The following is a 12696-nucleotide window of genomic DNA, read 5'->3' as shown; positions in this document are numbered from 1 at the left end:
ACACTCTTACAAACTAGACCTTGGACTCCAGGACCATAGAGAAGTGAGGTGCAGCCAAATGTAAAGGAAAATGAATGAAGTTAAGTTTTACCTTTCTAAGACACAAAGCCCACATTGCTGTATAAAGCATAGATTTGGGAAAAAGTCTAACTTATTTTTCCTATGGCATAGAGGGGAAAAGAAGCAAAAATAAATGCTATTCTCATTGGATTTGGAGAGGAGAGAGAATCAAAGTAAAAGAAGAGAAGAAAAGCTTAGAAAGCAGAAGCTGAAAGACAGTCTCTGGGACCTCACAACCATGACTAAGGGGACAGAGTGTGGGTACCAATGAGTGGAGGCTTGCAGAGGGCAGCTCTGTTACCAGAATCCAGGTATGAGGAATGGCTGTACCCAAGGATCTTAGTGGACCCCAACCTATGATCTTCCTGCTCTCGATTCCACAATGCTGGGTAAAAAGTTGCTAAATGCTGTAAAGTAAAGCAATCTTAAGTATTGTAAAGTATCATAAAGTAAAAAATATCACAAATAACTTCTAACATCTACAGGAGAAGGATTTACATAAGAGGGAAAAATCCTTTAGTAACGTAAAACAATAAGGAAATATGAAATTGACTACATCATTTTCAAGAGGAAGAAAAGACACAAGCTTGATAAAGTTATAGGAAGCACACTGATTACTTATCATTGCACACAGCTGAGACAGTAGATTGAAAATCAACATTCTCTCTCCAATAATATCTTCAATAGCCCAATTTATGAGGGCAAGTCCCCACTAATTTTGTCACCAAGTGTCCACTAGATATTTCTGAGTGTGTCCTAGGGTTCTTCTACTTGTATGCTCGGAGAAGCTTCTCTGCTTCTTCCCTCCTGCTGCCTCACCAGGTAGCTCTCTCTACAACTAATGACCCTCCTGATGAGCATAATTATTCTTTGCTGGTGACAGCAGCTGTGGGGGAGGGGGCGCCATCCTCCACTATCCCAGATCTAATTAGGCCTATCTCTAATTCACCCACATCACTGTTGACTTAACAGGACTTTACTGATGTTTAAGGATGGTGGAAAGGAAATAGAATTCACAGCATCACTGGTCGTTGGCTCTGTTTCCTTGTCTTTCTCTGCCCTCTACCCTCCTCCATATGGTACCCACAGTCTCAAAATAGCTTCTCTCATGTCACAGGATGGTTTCTAGTAGATTCCAGAGATATGTGCTTTCTGATTCACATCCAAGGAGAAATAGATACCTTCTTTTTCTCTAAACATCAAACAGGAGTCCTTTGCTTTTCTCTGGTCAGAGCAATTGAGATCATATGTTCTTCTCTGAACCAAACTCTATAACCAGGAGATTATGACTGATTGGTTTAAGCCAGGCTTACAAACCCATTCCTGAATCAATAACTTTGACAAAGGGAGGCCACCCTAAGAGTTTAGGCCAATCAGAACTCACACAGAGAGCTAAGGGAGAATCAAGCTCATTTCACCTGTAAGGTTTGCCTATATGGTATACATGGAGAGAGAATAAAACGGAAGGCCTTCACAATTACTCCCCCACTCATCCTGATGTCTTACAGTGGACTCTGCCCATGCCTGGCTCCCTGCCAGCCCCAGGCCAGCCTCCACATGACCAAAGACAGGCACTTAACACTGTCACAACCGGATCCAAAGCAGTTTATTTACAGAGTTTAGGCTAACCTGTTCTGCTGGCTCCCTGTCTCAGAGAAAAGATTTTCTTAAAAATCCCAATGTAAGGTAAAATTTTCCAAAATTTCATGTGAATTTACATGTGTTTTTGGAGATAACTATTTTCGGAAGACACTTTATACTCTCTGACAGATTGGCCTTTCTGTATAGTGGTGGTCAATTTATTACTCATTATAAGATTTTAAAAGTATGGAGAAGTCACACTATATATTTAGTTGTTTTGTTTGTATCCAACTAGATTTTTAGGCTTCTTAAGAACAAATTCTTCATCTTATGATTTTTGGGGTTTTGTCATGACAGGCAGTTTCATGAAATTCAACCTAATATATTTCTTTGTATTTACAAAGCAATAAACATTTGCAAAATACCATGAGCTCTTTGAGGCTAGAAACTATGTGAAACTCACCTTTGTATTTCCAGGGCCCAGGGCAACATCCGGAACAGAATGCACAATCAATCACACAATGCTTGAGTGAATAAATGAATGAATGTCAAAGATAATTATTGATGCCATATTTTAAATCATAATAAATAAATTGATATATTTGCTATATCAAACAGGCTCTGCAAATTATTCTAGGAGTGTGTGAGGTGGCCGCATTCCTGCCACTGAGATATTATGAAATAAACCACTGTTTAGGGAATGCTTCATTAAATCTGCTGTCTGGGAAACTTAAGGTAGCTTTTGGGCAGGTGCTTATGTACATTAGTTATATACATTAGCTCATTCAGCATAAATTTATCTTTGAATATATATTGTTTCTCTATATTCAAAAATCATAAAGTGTTTCTTCTTTGAATGAATCATATACATTTGGATCAATCATTTTATGACTAAGGGTTACAACAATTTGTGTCCCTGACAGACCCAATCATTGTCTTCTCCCTTCCTACTTGTTACACTTAATTATTATTCTGTACTAGATTTACAAGTAAATAAGTGCTATGTTTCAGGGAAAAGTTGTTTTGTTTTGTTTTTTTAAATTAGAAATTAGGACTTGCATTCTGCCAAACTAAATGTGTGCTTGTTGTTATTTTTTTTTTTAACACACATATCCTCCTCCAACTAAAATTTCATAATGGTGACTAAGTAGCTTAAAAGTTATTTCTTTGTGTACCCCAATTAGTCACATGAAATGAGTATTTTATTCAAAAACTAAAACAAAAATGTCTTATTTTTTATTTATAAAATGTTTTGAAATTTATAAAACTCTTATACATATATTATTTCTTTCAAATATTGGGTTGGCCAAAGTGTTCGTTCAGATTTTTCTGTAAGATGTTATGGAAAACCCAAACAAATTTGGCCAATCCAATATTTGAAAGATTTCCTTATAACAAATCTATTAAAGATTTCAAATATTCTAAAGATTTCCTTGCAACAAATCTATTAAGTAAAGTAGATGTTATTATCTAATTTGTCAGAGGATGAAAATCTAATTCCTTATGTGACCTGTTAGTCCTACAAGAACACTTATTTTGCAGTATTCTCAGAATCTAGAACATTGTCTGGCATAGAGTAAGTGGACAACTAATAAGTATTTTCAAAAATGAATTATCAAATGTTACACAGCTAGAATCAGAAGTTATACCCAGACCTGTAAATCTAATGTATATGCTACTAAATCAGACTGACTTTATCACTTTTGCCTTTTTTAACTTTAAGAGGCACATATCCAAAAAAGTTTACTTAAGATTAATCATCATTCTAGCTCATCACTATTTGAACACAGAGCTGAAACATTGACATAGGGTAAAATAAATTCCATTCAATTCCAGTGTTTAGTGTCTACTATATAAAGGTAATATATTAAGGGCTGAAAAGATAAAGATGAGTCAGATGTATCTGTCCTCAAGAAAAATATAGACTAACAGAGGGGAGAGATAATGTAAATGTAATTTAGGTAGTAAGTACTATGATCAAAGTGTATTTAGGGAGCTCAGTTAAAAAGTACAGTAAGTGGAACAATGCTAACAATGTGAAATGAATAACAAAAGTGTAGTAGTCAGGGTGGGCTAGATTATACCTCAATAACAAATAGCACCAAAATCTCAGTGTTTTAAAACAGTAAATTTTATATCTTGCTCATACTACATGATCAACACAGAAATTCTGAACTCTTCACATTGCTTTTACTCCAGGATCCAAACTGATAGATTGTCCACCACCTTGAACATTATTGGTTGACTAGGCAGAGAGAGGAAGTTCTGGAAGCTCTCAAATCAGACATAAATGTCATTTCTGCTCATGAATCTTTGGTCATAAATAGTCACATGGGCACATCTAAGCACAAGAGGGCCAGAGAATGCATTCCTATCTTGTGCATGGAAGGCAGAGAACTCTAACCAACCATGCTAATGGCTACTTCAAAGACTAAAATAGGAATCAGTACATTCTAAGTAGCATTTAATGCAGTGAAGTACGTGTTCAAATCTTGCATATGGCTCAAATATTTAAATTAGATATATTTCCAAAGTATGCTCCTTACTTTTAGCCCCTTAAATTATACCCTCTCACCCATGATATATGAAAAAATAAAAGAAATTCACAAGCTCTGAGCGCATATAGATGCCTGTATATGGGAACTGAAGAAACTAGAGATCCCTAATGAGGTAGTTTTCCTGCCAGAACCACTGTGTTTACAATGCCAGCTTCTCATAGCTGAAAGTCCTTTCTACCCACTGCACTAAAGGACTCCAGTTGGTTTTCTGTTCCAAAGCAGAAATAAATAAACAGTGGAGCCCAGTTATTAGAGCTGCCAGTTTTTATAGCCTGAAAGTTATAGTCAGTAATCAGACAATCTCCAAGGAAACAAATAGCCAAAGTTCGGAGAGCAATGAATGAGAAAGGGCTATAATGATGGCACAGCATGGAGGGCATGTGATCTCCTGTGATGCTGTTGGAGGGTAACACTTGATGCATTTTTGCTGATAATTGTCAGAGGGAGAGGAGCCTGTAGAATTTGTATATGACTCAGGCTCTCCAAACTATAGGATCTGTATTCTGAGCAAAAATAAATGTCAGATATTTCTTTTGAATGATATTGTAGTCCAGCATACCATAGATCTAATTGTGATTGAATTCTCTTTGTTTTATTTTTCAAAAGCTGATAACTTTCTTGGTCATTAAGAATGTTCTGGACTGCTAAAGAAATAAAATTTGAATCAAAAATGGAAGTTCATACATTATGGATTTATTTATTATAAAGCTGACTGTATGTATATAAATCAAGAAAGATTGTTAATTTTTCTCTTTCACCTAAAAATCTCCTTATCTCGACTGTCAAGGGAAATAACATCCATCTGCTTCTTGCTCTGATAATTTTTCTAGACCTTAAATTTCTCTATTTGTTCCCAATAGAACAAGAAAGACAGGACCACTGGATTCAGCAGGGTACATGGACCCTGATTGTTCATTTTAGTTCAATATAATTCATAAGGGTACAAGACTCTGACAGCTCTAAAATTCTGCAGTTTCCAGCATGTTGATTTTGCTACTCTATATATTTAATTTTCTTTTAAAAACATATCGTATTTCTCTGAGCATTCATTTGCTTTTCAAATTATGGTTGCCTAGCTAAGGCTTGTGTACCAGGTGCCATGTAAAAGCATGTTAAAAGTAGATAAAAGCAATTTACCCTGCCCTCTAATTAGAGATGTCTCATCTTTACCACTGACAATAGCAGTATGCAGCTGTGGCAGTAGAGCGATAATAGGAGCTGGAGCAGAGAGAAATTAAAGATATGCTGGCTGGTGCAGAGCGTCACCTCTCCGTTGCTCAGCTTGGGTGGGCTTCAAAATGAATACAAATTTTTCATATTTCCTCTTCCCTGACTCTGTTCATTTATTTCACATTAATAATTAAGCTTTAAAAGCCAGGGGTATGTTGGGGGGAGGGCAGCAAGTTATAGGCTATGTCTTTCTTAATGACTCACCATGTGAAATATATTGTTGCCTAGTTCTATAGCTGACCTATCATTTAACACCTGTTGTATACACATAACTGTACTTTATGTAATAAGGTTTAAAATGTATGGAGAAGACACACTTCTTGTCCCTAAAGTTTGCAATCTAGAAGGATTACCCTTTATAAAGATCATATCCAATATGTTATAATTATTTGCCATGTTAAAGACAGAAGGTGGCCATCTTGGAGTATAATTTTTCAGAATAGGCTGTTTGAAATAAATAAATGTTAAAAAATCTTTAGTGAAGTGGTCAGCCTGAGTGAGGGACATGGAAGGAAGGATCCTCACAGGGAAAATAGCATGATTAGAGGTAGTAAGAAGTGGAAGTGTGTAAGAAATACAGAGACCAGTTTTCCTGCTGAGGAAGAAGAACTGTTGACAAAGGACCTGAAAGTGTTTAGAGCAGACCAATATGGCAACATGGCAATGGAAATTTAATACCAGATCACAGAGAGTAATGTGACTAAAACTGCATTTGAGGAGAAACATACAGGTAAGTGTATGCTGGCTAGAGAGGAGTGAGAAGATACCAGAGGTAAACGTATATAAAATCAAATTTAAGTAGCAATTTTTGAATGTAGATTAGTATGAGAAATGATGCTACAAATGAAGAAGATACAAAGACTAAAGTGTGCAGTGATTAGGTATGAGCTTTGTTGAAATGGAGAAGAAGAAAAGTTAACTGAAGCAATGTGGTAGTAGTTAAAGGAACAGTCCATAGACTTGATCAATTAGATGGATACAATAAGGACGTTGGGAATAAATTTATCAGACAAGAATAGTGACAATAAAGAAGTAAGTACAAAATATAGATTTGTGTGAGGAAATAACTAGTTCAGTGTTTGATACGTTAAGTGGCATCTATAGGGAGTTGAGATGCAAGATTGAAATGATGATGAGCAGTCATGACTGGGACTGTAAACTTGGGAATTGCTTGCCTAGAGGTGGTGGTTGGACCAAAACACATGATGAGTTCTTTATGAGTAAGAATAGAAGTAGAAGAATGTTAGCGAACAAAATCACAGGAAGTAGGAGGAAAAAACGTGGGATGGTGAAATATTAAGAACTTGAAATCAAGTAAGAGGTAACCAACAACCAGTGCCAAATGCTAGAGAAACTACAGTTTCAAAAAGAAAAGAGTTGTCCTAGAGATGAAAAAGCAAACTCAATTTTCCTAGAAGAATAGAATTGATAAATCCCTTCAGTAATAGAAGCCAAATCAAGAGGGTTAAGGAAGGACAGAGTGGTGAAGAAAAGTGGCAGTGAAGTGTTCAATCATTAAATGCAAGAAGAAAACAGACTGATTGTAGTAGTGACTGTGAGCATCACCAAGTTAGTAATTTAAATAAAGCTTAGGGGAATCTGAACACTTTTACATTTTTAGTAGGAATTAAGTATAAAGGGATAAAATGCTAAAGGGTGGAATAAAAAGTGGGATGAAAGTGAAATATATATGTGTATATATTTCATTTATATGCATGTATAACCTTGGGTAATGCACATCTAATCTGAGGAGAAAAGCCTGTTAGTTCAAAGATGGCATCAGAATTATTTTAGAAAAAAAATCATTTTATTCTGTTTCTCAAAACAACATATGGATCTATACTATTTCTGCAATGATATCCCTCAGAACATTGCTAGAATGCAGTAAGAGTTATACAAAAAGAGATAAAGTCTCTATGCACAATAATTTTTCATTTACAAAGGTAGCTAAGAGGATGAGGAGAAGGGGCCCAGAAACGGAGAAGGGCTGGCCTCAGGGGTGTCCCATGAGGTGGAGTTGTTGAGGATGCTGAAGAGTTGGCTAATGGGATATTCCCATTGTGAGAATGGCAGGTGGAATGTCTAATATTCACCAGGAAAATGCTCAAAATGCATACAACACTTAGATGAAAGCTTCAAATTTTCTTTCATATGGATTCACAACTCTCTCTGTGGTGTGTTAAACTAATCAAGGAAAGGGGCTTTGTTTTATAACTGGATTACACAGTGGAGAGAGACCAGAATAGCTGAAAGCTATGAGACATGAAAGCAATGAAAGATTTAGGGGAAATGCAGAACAGTAGTGTCTAGGCAAAATGTCAGTATGATCAACCCCCACACTATGAATCTCAGCAGATATTGGGTGTAGGATTTTTGAGAAAAATGTTTACTCAAGTCTCAAAGGGCGAAGCAACTCAAAATATTGAATGCCTTACATCAGCCAGTAGCTAATATTTAGGATATATATATATATATATATATATATATATATATATATATGTCATGGATACACAGAAAATAATTTATCAATTAAAATAATGAAATGTACTATGTGTTGAATATTTACTGCTGTATTTATATTACAACCCTAAGAGTTTGACATTTAGAGTTAACTTCTGATCTTACACATTTAAAATCATTTGCTAGATTGTGTCTTTCCTACATAAATGCATATCTGAAACAAAATACTGATTTTTCCAGGATCTTATAATCATATATATAAAGTCATAAATTATTTATTGAAAGTATACTCCTAAATTCATTAGAGAAATATTTCAACTAGATTAATTTTGCATTAACAGTCAATGAGAGGTTACAACTGTTACTTGCAATGAGACATAAACATGCATCATTCTTTGACAGGAAATAAGTAAAAATCCAAATGATTAAAAGTGTATACATATAAAGTAAATGCATGTATATGCAGATTTAACTTACAGATATATCCAGATCAGGCATTGCAAGGATCAGGTAGAATTAGCAAGAGGAGCTATGTTGAACTTCTTTCAGTTGAAAGTCATTTTTGGCTACTTCTCTCTAAGGATGGGACTAGCTCTGTTTTGGCTTTCATTTAGAATTCTGCTTGCTTTTAGGAATGTGGACCTGTTTGGAAGTGATCAGTTATAACCGCACTGGATTTCCTAGGGCTTGATTGTACCTACTCTAACTAACAAATATAATATAATCACATATTTTATTGTAACTTCTCAAAGTGAGAAAACTTATATTTTGGTTTTCTTTCTCTCATTTTCAAATCTTCATTTGGTCTACTTCATGTGACAAAAGCAGTGCCTTTTCTTCTATCAGTTCACATGGACCTCATAAATGTTTCTAAGTCCACATCATATCATTCAAGAAACAAGCATTCATTGAATGATTTACTGCAAGACACCTGAGACCACCACAAGACAGACTTTTCTTCCTTGGAGCTTAAGGGAGGAGCAATTTTAAATATAATTTTTCTTAGTTAACAATAATACACAACAGAAGTGAAATTAACAACCCATTGAACTCAACCTGGCCAAACTGTCACCCTTGCATGTTCATAAATGCATTGAATTATATAATCTCTTCTTTATATTATTGTACCCAAAGTATTATTATATTAACATTGAAAGTAAATTTTAATTTTAACCATCAATGGGCATATATAGGGGTAATCTAAGTTGTTCACATTTGTTTAGTTTTACCAAATATCCCTTCTTGTCCACCAATGAACTATAATCCAGAGGTTATGGCCTATTAAATTGAAAGGGAAAAAGGGAAAAAATGATGACTACCAATTTTACAGATAAAGAAAGCAAATTAATTCACTGTTGCAGGTGACAGGATGGCATGAGAATCAACATCAAAACCAAGAGTCTTGAAATCTAGCTTTGTGTGTGTTCTTCATGATGCCATGAGTAAGAAAGAGAATGATAATAGCTGAGAGAGAGAAAGAGAAAGAGAGAGAAATAAATAATTCAATACAAATGTAAGTAGAGGGAAGTGGAGGTGATCTCAAAACACTTACTAGATAAAATTAGGGCCACAGGCAATAATTGCAAAAGTCATGGAGCCCTTGTCATCTCCAAAGCATCACATGTGGATGCAGGAATCATATTAACAACATGCATAGTCAAGTAGAAAATTAATAGAATAAAGCCATACCCGGGGAAACAAGGGGACACACTAGTGGATATCATGCTTAAGAGTAAGCTTAGGAAAAATTCCCTATAATGTTGAGGAATGGACCCTGATCTAAGATTTTATTACAAGATTCAAAAAAGACCTAGTTTCATCATTGGGAAGGTATTGTAAATGAAGTGTACAGGTCTAAATAATCCTATCCTTGTTCAAACTGGAGCTTGTATTCCCTGATGGATTCATATACAGAATGGTTTGCAACTAATCCACCTAGCATGGTTCCTGGAATTCCCACCAGTCACTCTGCCTTAAGCAGTGTGCCTCAGAAGGCCTTAGAGGAGTAATACATGAATATTTAATAACTAATTTTCATGTCAGCATGGATTTTTGAAATTCAAATCAGTTGTCACATTGTTGTAGTGAAAAGAACACAGGTTTTGGAGCTGGACAGAACTGGGTTTGAAACTTCCTTTTCTGCTACTTAACTTCTAGTGTCCTCTTGAGTAAGGTACTCAATGTCTTAGAGACAGTGTAAAATACATATGTAAAATGGCTGGTGAACATCTGGTATATGTAGGTGCCCAAGAGATGCTCATTTTCTTTTGTTTCCTTGAAAGTTCTAAAGAAAATCTTGAAGTAAGCTTCAATATGAGTAGAGAAGGTAGGCAGATTCCAGCAAGGCAAAAACACTGCCTTTTATTTAATAAAATATTGAAATACCTGAACAAGGTATTTGTCCTCCCTCTGTCAAGGTTGAATAGACAAATTCTTGAACTGCTATTGTTGGTTTTTTTTTGTTTTTTGTTTTTTCTCTATCTCCTACTGCTCATGTACAAGTGGGCATCTGGATATCCTACTGGCACCTGAAATTCAATATGTCTAAAATGAAACATAATCTTTTCCAACATGATTTTTTTCTCATAAATTCTCCATGACTCTTCATGGCACTAACAGGCTTTCAGTTATGTACTACATTCAAATATTACTTAAAATAGACTCACAGTGTTTATTAAGCATAGAATGGTGGATGGGGGGTATCCCAGTGGTCATAAATAATCCTCTAGGAAAAATTTGAAACTAGATGAGATTTGGATTGTCATAATGACTGGAAGGTGTTCTCAAATTTAGTGGGTGGGGGACAGAGATACAGAAATAACTGCAATGCTGGGAGATTGTGAATCCTTCACATTGAAGAACTGTGGAGCCCAAAATATCAGTGGAGATCCCAATGAGCAGTGCAAGTAGAATCCACCTCTTCAGATGCCTCATGCCCATTTTCTGCTGTCCATTCCTACTTCTGTTGTACTAGTCCAGGCTCTGTATTACCTTGAATTGTAGAATGTTAACTGCTGGAAGAAACTTGAAGGTCACGTAGATTAGGGAACTAAGGCCAAAAAGGTTAATTTTCTGTCCCAAGTTACATAACTACTTGGTTACAAAGCAGAAGTTGACCTCAGATCTGATTGTTACCCTATGAGACCTGTTGAGGTTATAATATTATCTAACTGTTTTCCACATTCAAATTCATCCTCCACTGGGCAGAGTTGACCACTAAATCTTCAAGAACCACTCCCAGAATCTCACTTTCCAACCCAAAACAGCCCTCAGTGTTTCCCCATTGCCTAGTATGTACATTTCTCAGCCTGGCATCTAGACTACCCATGATCTGGGCCAACCAAGCCACATGGTATTATTTCACCCTACTCTCCTTCTGCTGTTTTCAAGTGACAAACTGTCCCCCTGCTGACTCCCAAGCACATATTGGGTATTTAAATCTCCCCTCAAACTGTTCCCTTTGCCTAAAATATTCTCCATATTCCCTCCCTGTCAAAACTCTACTGACACACAAATGTCTCCTCCCCCATGAAGCTTTATGAAGAAAAACTTTCTTCAGCAAGATATGTTCTTTCCTTATCACTTCTAACACTTGATAGCTGTCATTGGAATTACTATGATTTGGTAGGCACTATAGCTATTCGAATTTTTTTCTGTCTGAGGACAGAGACTAACTAATATGCAAAATCTTATCTATATCACATTTTGCACATATAAGGTAGACAGCAAAAGTTTTGGAGATAGATACACAAAAGATCTAGCAGCAAATCTAAGGGGAAAAGAATCAAAAGAAAAGAAAAACTTTCCAGTCTTAACTAGTCACCTTAGAAAAGATTTAAGGCACTTCTCACCCCTACTTCAGGACTCCTTTTAACATTATAATTGAAATTCACTGGAAATGTGTTTCAATTTCAAAGAAAACAGAAGGAAATGACATCATCCCTGTTCTTACTGCTGCCCTCAATGAAAATTTCATTTATCTTAGTCATCTAACCGTATGCTGTCAGCCGTAAAGACGGAAGCCTCATTAATAAAAATAAGAGAAGATCTTCTGCCTTGTGGATGAAAACTAAAGTATCCTCAAGACAATTGCACTACATATTACAGCTTAGAGGTTGATAATTCTGAACTGCATCAGCAGTTGATTTAGAACTTGTTTATAACCATAATTGTGGAAGAGCAAATCTTCGTAAAATCTTTCTAACTGTTCACCACTGCATAACCTGAAGCTTAGCTAAAAGTAACCTATAAAGCAGAACTGGGGAGTAGAGTCTAGGTTTCTTGATACTGACCACTCACTTCAAAATTAAACTCTTGGTATATGTAAGTCTTTACGTGTGTGTGTGTGTTTGTGTGTGTGTGTGTAATAAATCTGAACATATCCTCCACATAACTATGTTTTCTTAATGTGTCCTACATGAAAAAAAAAATGATCACATGATCAGTTAGGATCAATGGACCAATATAAATGAGCTGAAAATACATGGCTGGAATATTCATGTGTGAGAAGACTAAAAAAAACAAAAACAAAAACAAAATATTTAAAGAGCATATAATCCAATTTAGAGGAACCGAATTTTAACCTTAAATCATGAGCTAATTAGTCCAGAGTTTTATGCTAATCTTTTAATGATGGAAATCAAGTTACTATGTCATGACTATTTATAAGTTCATCAGTGGTTATTAGAGTCTTTGTACAATGGTGAAACTTTTGATAGTACTGGACATTATCTCATTTTTATGCAGTTGATTAGATTTTAATTTTTACATTAAAGAACTATTTTCTCTAAATTTAGAATATAATAAC

Source organism: Aethalodelphis obliquidens, unplaced genomic scaffold (genome assembly GCF_003676395.1).
Source record: "Aethalodelphis obliquidens isolate GAN/ISIS:26980383/991018 unplaced genomic scaffold, ASM367639v1 scaffold39, whole genome shotgun sequence".
NCBI lineage: Eukaryota > Metazoa > Chordata > Mammalia > Artiodactyla > Delphinidae > Aethalodelphis > Aethalodelphis obliquidens.
This window is presented reverse-complemented; position numbering follows the sequence as displayed.